The sequence below is a fragment of the Lissotriton helveticus genome, chromosome 7, assembly GCF_964261635.1.
Source record: "Lissotriton helveticus chromosome 7, aLisHel1.1, whole genome shotgun sequence".
NCBI lineage: Eukaryota > Metazoa > Chordata > Amphibia > Caudata > Salamandridae > Lissotriton > Lissotriton helveticus.
The window spans coordinates 1,157,245,942-1,157,260,575 of record NC_136068.1 but is presented as its reverse complement, the minus strand read 5'-3'; the positions used below and the strand labels follow the sequence as shown (position 1 = coordinate 1,157,260,575).

General features: G+C 44.1%; 1 protein-coding gene across 1 annotated transcript in view; it reads left to right on the top strand.

Annotated features, from left to right (window-relative positions):
- Positions 1 to 14,634, top strand: part of PRKAR1A (protein kinase cAMP-dependent type I regulatory subunit alpha) — a 310,119-nt gene that overhangs the window by 122,231 nt on the left and 173,254 nt on the right. The gene's annotated exons all lie outside the window — the stretch shown is intronic.

The window sequence follows — 14,634 nt, the reverse complement described above, 5'->3', positions numbered from 1 at the left end:
AGGACATTTGCCAGGCGGCTACGTGGGCCTCGCTGCACACCTTTGCGAGGCACTACTGCCTGGACAGTCAAGTCCGGAGGGATGGCTTGTTTGGCCGTTCGGTCCTCCAGGACTTTCTGGTGTAGGTTTGTATTGGTTCGCAGACCCACCACCGGGGTTGGTATTGCTGGGGTATCTATTCTAAGGTAAGGAATCTAATACTAACCTGTTTCTTTCAGATGAACAAGTTACTTACCTTCGGTAACGATATATCTGTAAGAAACAGTAGTTAGTATTAGATTCCTTACCGCCCCACCCATCCTCCCCGTTCTGCGAACTGATACCTAGGGTAAAGGACATCCCTTTCAGGGCCCTAGTTTCAAATGGCACCAGTGTTAGTTCTCACATGGCTCTGCGTGTTCTGGCGCGGAAAAGCTGTGTGCAAAGAACCGACGTCAGCGCGCGGAGGCGGCGTCTATATACTCCAGCGACGTCATCACGGCGCACGACGCCGACGACGGACGCCGAGCCGCAGGGGACGCCTGCAGACGACGCCTTCCGACGCGCAGGGGTACTGCTACGCAAAAGTTTCCGGATCCAGACTGACGCCTGGGGATATTCTAAGGTAAGGAATCTAATACTAACTACTGTTTCTTACAGATATATAGTTACCGAAGGTAAGTAACTTGTTCATCATGTACATAGAAAGGCTTGATACGGGGACTGTTACCCAACTGCTCAACAAAAGGATTGATATATAAAGCAAATAAAAGTGGCGAGCAGGGGCAACCTTGCCTTGTGCCTCTAGTGATTCTGACTGATTCTGATAATAAACCCATTGCGGTGATCTTAGCGATCGGTGACGTGTATATATTACCTGCAAAACGGTCATAAATCTTTTCCCAAAACCAATTCGACACATCAATTGCCATAAATAATCCCACTCCACCCGATCGAATGCTTTCTCCGCATCCAATAAGATTAATCCTAAATCTCATTTTTCAGTATGGGCCACATCAAAAAGTGTCATCACTTTATTTACATGGGTAACAGTCCCTCGAGATGGTATAAACCCATGTTGGTTTGCGGAGTCTAATGAGCTGATCACCTTAGATAAACGATTTGCCAAAATCTTGGAATATATTTTACTATCACAATTTAACAACGATATCGGGCAATATGATCCAACCAAATCCGGTTCTTTGCCCTTTTTACAAAAAAATCACAATAGTGACTTCTGCCCATGACTTGGGGGCATGACCGTCCTGTGCAGCCCTGAAAGTATTCAACATTTCATCCTTTATTTGATGGAAAAAAAGCTTGTAAATCTCTGCCGGGAGCTTATCAGGCCCAGCCACTTTTCCTAAGGCGAGACTATTAACAGCCATTTCTAGTTCTGCCATTGTAATTGGACTATCCAGTTGTTCCGACTCAAGAGGATCTAAATATGATATTCCCTCCTCCAAGAGTACACTATTATCCAAAACTGCCCCTTCCTGTTGTGTATACAATTCAGTATAAAACTGATGAAAAATTGAAAGTATCTGTTGCAGATCCTGACACAGTTGCCCATTCTTATCCTTCAGGGACACGATAGAGCGGAATGATTCTTTAATGCGCAGCCGTAATGCCAAGCATCTGCCAACTGTTTCCCCATATTCATGATTTAGCTTTTTATATACTAAATACTTTTTAGCATTCTCCATGTTCCACAATCTGTGAATTTTAGCCCGAGATCTAGCGGCGAAGTTTTCTAGCTCTACGATAATGTTACCTCTGTGCAATCCCCAAAATTAATTTGCCCTCCGCCTCTCTCAAAGCTGCTTATAGTTCCTGTACCTCTGATTTAATTTTTCTTTGCTGATCAAGTCTGAAACAAAGTTCATTCCCCCCGAAAACCAGCTTTAAACGTATCCCAAATAGTAGCGATATGAGCGGACTGTCTATTGTTATCAAAAAAATCCTTCATCCAACAAATCATATGTTCTCTAAATTCATCGTTTAAACAAAGTTTCCGATCAAACGAAAAAGCCTTAGGTAGCACCTTCCGACCAGATGCGATCAATTCGAAAACAATTGTGGCATGGTCAGACGAGAACCTATGATGTATTTGGACTGAGGCACCCACTAAAGAGGTAGTAGATGCAAAAAAATAGTCCAAACAAACTAGCTTTTTATGGGGCAAGAATAAAACATGTAGCCCGGGTCCAAATGATTTAACTTACCCCACACATCAACTAACCCATGATCATTCACAAGATGGTATAAAACATTAAAAACCTGTGGTTTACGACCTTTATATCTTCGGGGCCCATCCTGCAATTCTTGATTAGCCAAATTGATATTTATATCCCCACAGATTAACAAAGGTTGACCCCAAATAGCCAACTCTAAATTAACTCCTCCTACGTTTCTGCCTCCTCTAAGTTGGAGCCATAAATGGTGCACACAGTGAATTTGCTATCCCCAAATCCACACTCTGCTATGGCCCAACAGGGGTGTGGAATTTATTGAAATATCTACTTGTCCATGGGACAGGTTGCTTCATAAATCTACTTGTCCTGTAACAAAATCCACTTGTCCCTTTGGTGCCATGTTGTGCGGCGCAACATTATGGCAGCAACCTCCATTATATAAGAGCTCTTATATAGCCTCTCTGATTATGCCAGGGCACATACCATAGTAGTGTTTGAATACTAGCAATCCCTTTATGTTTCTACGTTTCTGCAGATCTAAATACTGGGACTGAAGGTAGTGGTAAACAATAGTTCCAGGGTTGGAGTGTCCTTTTGAGTCTATGCAAACCTACTAACTTGCATTAAGGGTTTTCAAAAACTCTTCTCTAATCTTGTCCAATACTGAGAAATGTTGGCAATTTACTCCTGACAATGGCAGACGTAAACCTTCTTCCAGTGTTGGGAATAAAGTGGTTGGAGGGAAAATAAACTTTCAAACTCTCAGGTTATCGCAAGAGCAAATCTACACATGCACATTTGCTCATGCTAAAATGCAGTTCACAAATATTTTCTAGGAGTACTATTTCTTGCCCGACTGCTGTAAATTCTTGAGAATTCACGAAAGCCATATAGCTGCCCTTACTGCAAGGACATATCCCAAAGGTGCACTTTTGAGACTTTCTTTAAAAAGTGGGCCCCTAATTTGGTCTGGGTTAACCATGACCTTTTGTGTTTATTAGAATTCTCTCTCTGTATCGGCGGGCTTCACGGTGAGTGACAGCATTCTACTCTTTCACACAAAGTAGTTTTGTTCAGTGCCACTAACTAATGTAGCAGTGTATGCTTTTTTGAGACCAAAAGCAATTTTTGCTTTTGCCAATGTTTATTATAATGGTGAGGATCTAGCAGCTCACACATCAATAAGGTTTTATAAAAACCATGCCAAAACAAGTCACGCATTGCCAAAACTAAAAAGCTGACCACCATTTCAGACCTACTGGCTTCGCCAATGCTTGTTTATTTTTGTTTCCCAAAATCGTATTGAAACTGGTTACACTGATTTTCTAATATGAATATTTTGGAAAAATACTAGCATGCATCAACAGATTTGACTAAATGATGCTGCAAAGAAGTGGTACCTGAAATTTTTACAGTAGTTTAGCACAAAAATTTTTTTCCTACTTTCATTTTTTAGGAACATTTATAGTGAAAGCAAATAATCATTAATCTTACTTTCAAGCTTCTGCAAATATTTGCATCTAATCAGAGAGCATTCTGGGAGCATTATGCATATCCTCATATTGCTAAACTTTTAAACATTGAAACCTTGTGTCCACATTTTTATACTGGAACCACTGTCAGTAGCGCTGTCAGAACTTACATTTACTGAGAGCGCTCAGCCTAATAAGAAAGGCTCTCAATTAATGAACCATAAATACAAGTTTGAACAGCATTAACATATGCACACAAATATTAACTTAACTGCAGGCAATGCCATTCCCTGATCCTTAATGTGGTACTGCAAACTGGCAGCCAAAGGGTGTGTGCTGCTGGGGGTTGGGCCTGCTTGTCCCAAGGACAAAATGCACATTAAAACTTGTTGCCCTTGACCCCAAACAAAATGTCCTGGGCGTCGGGCTATAGGAATTCCACATCCCTGGCCCAACGACCAAACTTATCGCCCAGGGAGCGTCCAATAATCTGTACATTTGATTTAGCTAAGATCGCAACACCCCGAATCATTGAGGATTGCTGAGAGGCCGCAATCAACGAAAACCCAAGCTCCTTTCAAATATGCTGTTTAGGCCAGTGTATATACGTCTCTTGAAGACACACAGGTCTGGCTGAATGATTCGCAATTCAGCAGCTACCCTCTTCCGCTTTTTGCAATTATTAAGGCCGGAAACATTTAACAAACACATTTTTATCCCTTTAAATATCATTGTGGCAATACAAAGAGGCTCCCCATGAATGCTAATTCACAAATACCATAACGGAGCATACATACTCCATTTGTGGCCATGTCAGTATTTTATTTTTATATATATTCTTCCGGACAGATTCTACTGTGCATTTTTCCCCTTCTCACCCCACCTAAGTGTCCCCCCCCCCCTCCCTGTAACAAGGCTTTAGGACCCATGGTCCTGTAGATGCAGGCTTCCGTGATACCCCTGCCATTACTCGCGGACCCCTCCACTTCGAAGGAGAGATAAACTCTCCCCCCTCCTCCCCCCCCACCCCCCCAAGTGAGACTGGAAAAAACGTCCCTCAGTACCAATTTAAAAGGTTCTAGGGAGTAGAGAAATGAACGTGTCCACCTTCACCCAAGACAAAGGGGAAAAGAATAAGAGAAAAGAGAACTGGAGAGAAAAAAGTATCAGAATAACCTGTACATCAAACAGATAGAAGTCAACCACACTAAATAGAGATTAAGAACTCCTTAGCAGACCCTGCATTCGTGAGGAAACGGGTACGCTCATGAAAAATCACTTTTAGCTTTGCATGGAACATTAACTACTCTTGAGCCCCCTTAGCCTGGAATTGTGTGGTCAACTGCCGATGTTGCCTGCGAAGCTCAACAGTATGTTGGCAAAGATCTGGCCTCACAAAAAATTCAACATCTCCCCCTTCTCTTTTCTTGTCAGGTCGCGCTAGCTGAAACCCCTCCTCTTGAGCCAGGAAACCATTAAATGAGATTAGGAAGGCTCTGGGTTTGGGATCCCCCTGTCCAGCTCTGAGACGAATATTAAAAGGGAACCTATGAGCACTTTCGATCTGTGTCCCAATCCCACCCAGTCAGCTCAGGAAATGCTTTTTTAAACAAATCTACATTAAATCTGCGTGGGTCCTGCCCTTTCTTCCCCTCCGGAATCTTGAGTACTCAAGTTATTTCTGCGTGCCCGGTTTTCTTTGTCCGCCATCTTCAATTGAGTGTACTCCCTAGTGGCTTGAATCAAATCAGTGGCAACCTTTTGTTGGGTGAGTTGATCCTCTAGATTAGAGATTTGTGCTTCAGCCTCGTTGAACCTGGAAATAAAGTCAGCGTGGGATTTAGCCATGCGCCTAATAGAGTAGAATGTAGAACAATGTCATACATTCACCCCAGTACAAGGATCTGGGCCTAAATCAATCGTTTTTTTGCACTCCACACCACCCTGGGTTAGACACTGGCTATATGCAAATCAGCTCTGACCCTGTGCTTATAGATAGATTTTGTACTCTTTGGCTCTCTTCTCGGGTTTCATCCTTGTGGGACATAATTGATCGATATATTAATGATAAGGACATTTCTTTCTTATCGGCTTGTGCATGCTCCCCCAGGTGTTGAGCCTTTACAATGTCACCTTTATTAGTATTCAGCTCCAATTTTTCCATACAGTGTGGGGGTGGCCCTGTGTGAGCTCCCCAGACTCCTCCAAGAACAAGCTACTGTGGTCACTGCCTTCCACCATGCTCAGCTGTGCCGTATATTGTACTGCCAAATCTTCACAGGATGACAGATTGCTCTGAAAGGGAATACAAATCCCCCGATTCTGCGTCTGGTATATGTAACTGATCACCACCTTGGGAGTTTATTAGCAGATTAGAGTGTTGGGTCCCCCCTACAGCCCCACACTCCGCCCCTCCAGTGCCAACCGAAGCCCCATCAGTCTTCCGAGGAAGACTGAGTGACACGAGGAGAACTAGCGGCTGCACTTGAAAGAGGTCCCATACATCCCAGGATAGCGTTTTCCATAGATAATGAATCTACAGTTAAATTTGCGTTTACCACACTAGAGAGCCCCCGTCACTTGACTCAACAGGGTCTGCTCCCCTTCCAGTTTAAGCTCAGCCTTTCTCCCCTTCCGCTTATCCTTAGCTGCGGAGAAAATCGCTGGTATCTTTTTTTTTTTTTCCCATCAGGCCCCCCTTAGCTCTTGTAAAAAACACAGTTGATGGACAGAATGTAGAACAATGTCATACATTCACCCCAGTACAAGGATCTGGGCCTAAATCCATCGTTTTTTTGCACTCCACACCACCCTGGGTTAGACACTGGCTATATGCAAATCAGCTCTGACCCTGTGCCTCATGGGAACAGTCCAGTCCGAACTACCAAGCCATGTCTTTCCCAGACCGGAATCAAGCATCCAAGGACCGGTTTCTGGCTATCAGCCTTCATTCAGCCTGGATAGCTTGACTCCAGTGGTGTGGAGAGCCTGGGACTCACGTCTGAGCATACCCAGCCCACTCGGGGTGAAAATTGCAAAAAACACAGTTGATGGACAGAATGTAGAACAATGTCATACATTCACCCCAGTACAAGGATCTGGGCCTAAATCAATCGTTTTTTTGCACTCCACACCACCCTGGGTTAGACACTGGCTATATGCAAATCAGCTCTGACCCTGTGCTTATAGATAGATTTTGTACTCTTTGGCTCTCTTCTCGGGTTTCATCCTTGTGGGACATAATAGATCGATATATTAATGATAAGGACATTTCTTTCTTATCGGCTTGTGCATGCTCCCCCAGGTGTTGAGCCTTTACAATGTCACCTTTATTAGTATTCAGGTCCAATTTTTCCGTACAGTGTGGGGGTGGCCCTGTGCGAGCTCCCCAGACTCCTCCAAGAACAAGCTACTGTGGTCACTGCCTTCCACCATGCTCAGCTGTGCCGTATATTGTACTGCCAAATCTTCACAGGATGACCTAGATTGCTCTGAAAGGGAATACAAATCCCCCGATTCTGCGTCTGGTATATGTAACTGATCACCACCATGGGAGTTTATTAGCAGATTAGAGTGTTGGGTCCCCCTACAGCCCCACACTCCGCCCCTCCAGTGCCAACCGAAGCCCCATTAGTCTTCCGAGGAGGACTGAGTGACACGAGGAGAACCAGCGGCTGCGCTTGAAAGAGGTCCCATACATCCCAGGATAGCGTTTTCCATAGATAATGAATCTACAGTTAAATTCGCGTTTACCACACTCGAGAGCCCCCGTCACTTGACTCAACAGGGTCGGCTCCCCCTTCCAGTTTAAGCTTAGCCTTTCTCCCCTTCCGCTTATCCTTAGCTGCGGAGAAAAGCGCTGGTATCTTTTTTTTTTTTTTTCCATCAGGCCCCCCTTAGCTCTTGTGGCAGCGGCATCGCCTTGGCTGGTCTTGTCCGAATCAGCCGAGCTGCCCGGGGCATCCTCTCACACCTGAGCGTCTGTGGCTGCATTCTCTGCGCTCTCGTTCTCTTGGCCGCGAGGTCTCCCTTGCATACCTTTCGGGGGCATTTCCTGCAGTGGGTCCAATCCTCCAGCAAAATCGCAAAGCGGTTCCCAGGTGATCCGCGTACTGCTTAGCGGCAGCGCCCACCAACTTCGCCGACACCTGGTCAGCCCCGCAGCTAAGCCGAGCAGCGTCTCCAGCATCAGGAAACAGCAAACCGGCAAACACGCGGGTCAGTTGAAACAATTTTAATCCATAACATGCGGGAAAAGCTTCCGAGCGTATCGGGACATTTAGCAAGCCGCTAGCAGGGTGAGACTGCTGGAGATACGTCTCACTACTCCTTTCTAGCACATTTTCCACGAGGTCCGGCAGGAGTGGTCAGCTACACGTCCGCAGCAGCGGGCGCCATCTTGCCTAAGAGAAAGTTTAAACGTTTATCCAAGATTGCACTGGCATACCTGGCCCGAAAGAGGATACAAGCTATCAAACGGCAAACTCGTCTCTACCAGAATGGTCAGTCTCTGACCGTGAGGACAGTCATGAAACTCATGGGTATGATCTCATTGTGCATTCCCACATCATCCATTCACATCTGCATATGCACCCTCTGTAGGAGTGGCTGTGCAACAGTTGGTCATAAACCACAGTGAGTTGGAAGGATCTAGTGGTTGTAACAGAAAAGGTTAATACGGAGTTAATACGGAGTTACAATTGTGGGTATCCAAGAACATAACACTAGGTAGACCTTTCAAATCGCCAACTCCCACAGTGACCATCACAAGAGATGGGTCCCACAAGGGTTGGGGTGCCCATTCAGGAAACCGAGGGTACGGGGTTAATGGAAGGATGCACACTCCATAAAACATACCAAGTTCCTAGAGATGAAGATGGTATACCTGGCACTAAAGGCATTCCATGCCCACATAGGAGGGAAGACAGTATTGATCCAGATGTACAATACCACAGCAACGCTTTACCTCAACAAACTGGGGGGAGAAAAATCATTTACTCTAAGCAAACTAGCTCAGGAAATATGGAAATGGGCCAAATCGTGGAGAATCCGCCTATAGATAATTCACCTGCCAGGAAAGGACAACCCAGAGGCGCATCAGCTCGCATGAATGGGAGAGAAAGCGAAGGAGCCTGCAACAGGGGGTACACCAGAAATAGACCTATTCGCAACAGTGGAGAACAAGAAATACCAATTCTGCACCTTCGGGTTTCAACACCACCTATTAAAAGGGAATGCCCTGTCGCTAAACTGGTCGGACATTGGCATATTCTTTTCCTTCAATTCCTCTGCTACAAAGGGTACTGGAAAAAGCCAGACAACCGGGAACAAATCTAATTCTCTCAGCCCCTCAATGGGTAAGGCAAACACGGTACTCCAGCCTACTCGAACTGTCCAGGGGACAGATCATCAAATTCAAGGCAGAGAAGGACATTCTCACAATGCAATGGGGTTAGATATTTCACCTGGAACTAACTACACTCAGCCTAGCAGCCTGGCGCCTGAATACATAGAGTTCGTACATTTAAACTTACCACAAAGAACAATGGAGATACCAAAGGCGGCAAGAAAACAAACCACAAGACAATGTTACACAGCTAAGTGGAAACAGTACACCATATGGCAGGGGTCTTCAAATTGGGGAGCGGGCCCCCATTGGGGGGCCTCAAGTGATCCCAGGGGGGCACCATGCTGTGGCCAAAAGAAGCCTTATGCTGTTGACAGTCCTTTGTTTTAAGCAGGAAAAAAAATTAGCAGCAGTAAGCCACTCTGTTATGGGCCATGACTAACAACCTTTGTCATTTATAATCTGGCTGGGAGAAGGTGTCAGAAGGAAAGGGACTCCAAATATTATTCAAAACCCCAACTCCATTTCTAATAATCACACTGTGGATACCTTTATGCATTAGAAAGGCCTGCCTGACAAAAATGGTATGCTTGGCAATCATGTATTTGATTCCTTTTTTTAAACGGTAACAGAGCGTAACTCCTATGTTTAAACAATGTTTAACTAAGTCTATAAATATTTAAACATTGCCAGTTTATTAGAATCCAGAAATGGATTCATGCTGCAAAACGAAATGGTTACCAGTAGGAGTAGTTTTGCAGCTTAAAGAGTTTTCTGTATTCACATGCAATCTATAAATCACATGATCACATAATCACATAAACTCTGCAAATAAACATGCGACCCTCCCACCTCCCCTCAGAGGAGGAATGCAAACAGGTAGGAAAAAAGATCACATAAATATATAACCAACAACTAAAGACAAGAAAATGTAAGACCTACCATATTTTATCAAGAAAGGAAAAGGGGGGGGAGAATCCAAAGATGACTACCACGCACAGTGCGCCGTGTGACGTCACGCAATGGATGTACCTAGCACCAAATGGTGGTTGACGATGGCGCAGCGGAAAAAACCAGACCATTCCGGACCTAACCACTAGATGGCGGAATAATGCACAGCATGTGAATCCAGGAAACTTCAAACTGCAAAACTACTCCTTCTGGTAAGTAACCATTTCGTTACACCACTGTAAAGTTGACGGTGCTATTTCATATCATGGGAGACGATGTGGGGTAACAGCCAGATCTGCTGACTTTAGAGCTGGGAATCTAGGTATGAGTCTCTGCAGCTGCTCAACATCCACTTGATATCCTCGTGCCTATAGACAGCGCCTGGATACCCTCACAGGTTTTTAGCCGCCCTCTACAAATCCGAGTATTTAAAAAAATATTTGAATCATGAAACAGGCTATTATCACATGTACCATTGCAGAGGGATCTCTTCTAGTGCAAATGGCAGGTTTTGAGAAGCATTGGTGTAAAATGTATATGGAATACCCCTGTTGACTGCCCTGCAGATCTCTACTAAAGAGCCACCTTGAATCTTCACTCGGATGCTGACATCGTAATCGCTGCTGGTAGTGGAGCATCTGCTACTTTAGGTAGCTGACTTAATCCTTAAACTCCAAAGGGGTGGAGGAATGAATGACTGCATCATTAACCTAGGAATTCCAAAATTAATTAAAAGTTTTCTGAATACACAATGCCACTATTATCTGTGGTAGAAAAGGTGGACCTAGCATCAATGCTAAGTGATTGGCACCCGCCATATTCCTGCAACAACGTGAGAGCATGAGATTTGAATGGTGTAATGGATTTTGATCCTGCAGGATTTAAGGTCTAGGTTTTCCTCTATCACTCATTCTAGTCCACTCATACACATCCAACTTCAGACCCTCTTCCTTATTCTCTCTATATTTTAATTCTTTTATTTTTTTCTTTTCTATGTTAATCAACCAGTCGTTTTACTGCCACCCACATCTGGACAGCCCTTAACAGACTCTGGGATTCCCCACTTTATTAATGTAGGTGTGAATAAATGGCTGTAAATAAGATGCAAACCTAGATCACGCATCAAGGATGCCATGCAACTGATACTGTAAACTTCAAACACCCCCAGCATGTGGCAACTGTTCTTTTGAGAGCTTCTGCACTGGTATATGATATGAACAGTATCTGTGTACGCCCCCTGGGTTACTTTTATGCGCATTTGTGCAAACCTACACCACAACAGAGTTTAACCAGGCGGGGGCTTGAACCTTATACTCCTGTGCAAGAGTCTCAATTCCGTTATAACATCAGTAATCCTTGTGGGTCAGGCGGACCCATGGGTACTTATAACAGGAGCCCCAGTGCTGGACACTATCAATATGGGTCGAACTTAAACACACAGAACAGGTATGAAGTGTTATCCGGTCTTGAGCTGTGTGATTGACGGGGGGCACCTGCGGCTCAGGTTACTAGGGCTACAGGTGAATCTATAAACTCCGATATCCCGGTGGGCATAATGCCAGGATGTCTTGCTGTCTCTTGGAATATTGCTGGTCTTGCGGCCAAAATGTCTGATGCAAATTGGGTGATTTACATTAAGCAATTTTCGATTATTTGTTTACAAGAGACTTGGGAGCTGGGCTGTAACCTCTTCTTAGAAGGGTATAAGGCCTTCTTTGTGCCAGCCTTGCCATCATTGCGGGGTAGGCCCAAGGGGGGGTCTTGTAATTTTTGTTTCCATACTAATACCCTGTGAAGTACGAAGAATTGAAGCACAACATACAGGTGTAATGGGCTTAACTCTAACTGGAGGTAATGTCCTTGTGGGCCTGGTGAACTTTTACAATGCTGCTTACGATAGTGCAGGCAGGAATCACATTCATATATTAAATTCTTTTGTCTCTAATTTTATGAAAAATGTGGGCCATAACCTCATGATTATGGGGGACTTCAATCTGCATCCTTGTATAGACCCATTGCACAAGTGCTTACCAGAAATGACTTGTGAACGTGCGGACTGTCTCCATATGGAGCACACTAAGGAGGGGGGAACTGTGCAATGACCTACTGAATGACTATGACCTCTCTCTGGCTATGTCACCCACTATATTGTTTTGTTTGATACCCCTACCTTTAAAGGACATGGAAGGGGCACCTTTATAGACCATATACTTGTCTCGCGGACGATGCTAACTTTTTTAGATTCTTTTTGCATTGTTCCTAGCAAATTCAGCGACCATAACCCTCTAACAATCTGTTTAAAATGTCCCTGGGTAAAAAAAGGCAATAAGATCATCAATCATGGTAGATTGGGCACAACAGATGGGAGGAGGCGGTTAAAATGGTCTATGGTCTCTGCGGATATCCTCTATAAGAACATCTCTGAATGGTGTGCAGAGGATATTAAAGTCTGTATCAATGGGGGGGGGGTGAACCTAGGCTGGTTCTAGAGGCTTATCAAAATATTTCGGAGAAGGTGTCAGCGTTTCTATCGGTCCCTAATAAAACTCAGGTTAATATAGGCCCGAGATGGTTTAGCCACGATTGCACTATAGCTGCTCGTAAACTGAGGCTTGCACTATCAGCCTCCCCGAGGAATCGGGAGGTCGTAAAACTCTGTAGAAAGGAATATAAGGCTATTACTTTTGCCCGTAAGGAGTTTCTGAGGAAAGAGGCCTGGGAGGAACTGCTTGATCCCTCTACCCTGAATAGCAGCTCCAAATTCTGGGCCCTGGTCAAAAAACCTTTTTTGACCGAGGACCCTGGAGATGGACTTGTCTGTTGCATAACCAAAGAGGAATGGGAAAGTCATTTTAAAAGTCTGTACTATTTTGAGGGTTCTGGAACTATGGCTGCTGCCCCCTATGATAGGGACAGCACCATTATTTTTGACGAAAGTGAGGTCTTGGCTGCTATAATAGGTCTTACTGCAAATAAAGCGCCAGGTCCTGACGGAATACCACCGGATCTTTACAAATCTGATCCAGTTTTCTGGGCTCCCATTCTGGTTGCTGTATTTAATGCTGCGGTCACAGTGGGTTGTCCGGGAACGTGGGGACTGTCAACTATAGTTCCTGTCTTCAAGAAGGGAGATAGGGGAAGTGCTCTTTGTTACCGACCAATATCCCTAATTGATTCAATGGTTAAGATTATGGGGAGAGTTATAACTTCAACGCCTAACAAGTTGGTCGAATGAAAATAACATGTCGATTTCTCAATATGGCTTTTGTGAAGGGCGCTCTAACATAACTCAGTGTCTCAACCTGTTTCTTATTCTGAATAAATATACTGTCGTACAGAAAGGAGTAATTCACCTTGCCTTCATGGATCTGTCCTCAGCCTTCGACTGTGTTAACAGAGGGAGGCTGTGGCAGACCATGAAGGATAAAGGTATTGACAGGGGCATCGTGGAGTTCCTAGCGGATCTGCATAATGACACAAGAGCCAACGTGAGGTTCTCATCGACCGGGGAAACCACAGGAAGTTTTAGCATTAATAAAGGAGTACGTCAGGGGTGTATCCTGGCCCCTTTTCTTTTTAATTTTTATATAAATGATTTAGAGGCTGAACTACAAGAGGTAAAATCAGATTGTCCTAGAGCTGGTGCGAGGGGTATTCCTTTACTTTTATATGCCGACGATGCGGTTTTAATTTCACGAACAGAATTAGGTCTCCAGGCACTTTTGAATGCTTTTAATAATTTTATGTCTGACAGGGACCTTATGGTCAACAATTCTAAATCTTACATAATGCATGTTGGCTGTCAACCTAAAAAGAAGTTCAATTTTAAACTGAATGATGTTCTGATACCCATCACCCAGACGTTCTCATATTTGGGTGTTTTATTTGATACGAAGCTTAGTTGGGCCCCACATTTGGCCAAGAAGAAGGGGGAAATGACTAGAGTAAATGCCTCCATCTTCAACTTTGCCTCTAAATTGGGGAAAAAGCCAATTGTGGCTATGATGAAATTATACAACACTAAATCCATAGCCACCGCAGTATACGGAAGCGAGATATGGGGCTACGTAAATGGCGAACAACTACAAATAGTTGAAAATAATTTCTTAAAGCGTCTGTTATGTGTTCCGGGTAGCACACCGAATTTAACTGTACATGAAGAACTTGGTTGCCCGCATCTATCCGACATTATTGGATTGAAACCACTGTTATGCTGGGTAAAATTATGGTTAAGTGATGAAATTCCTTTGACCCACGAGATAGTGGAAGATCTTTTATCACTTGATCATGCAATGTGTGTACCTTGGCTTAAATATTTGAAGTCCCAATTTCTGAAACTTGGCCGCCTGAACTTGTTTGATAACCCGAAGGATATAGTTAAGGGTGATGTTGCAGCAATTAAGAGAGCTTTCTTCTTGGATTGTAATGCCCTAAGAGATGAAGTTGAGCTCGCGAAACCAAATGTTAGAAAGTATATTATGCTGAGAACTTGTGATTCCATGGAAATGTACCTAACATGCTCCTGTACCTCCCATGAGAAATTTTTGCTGACCCGGTTCAGGTTTAACATCTTTCATCATCTTTTAATTAGACCCAAGTCGAACATTTTTAAGAAACCTGCAGCTCCCTGTGGCTGCGACGGGAAGTCTCCACAGGATATGCTGCATTTTATATTTTTATGTACATTTTA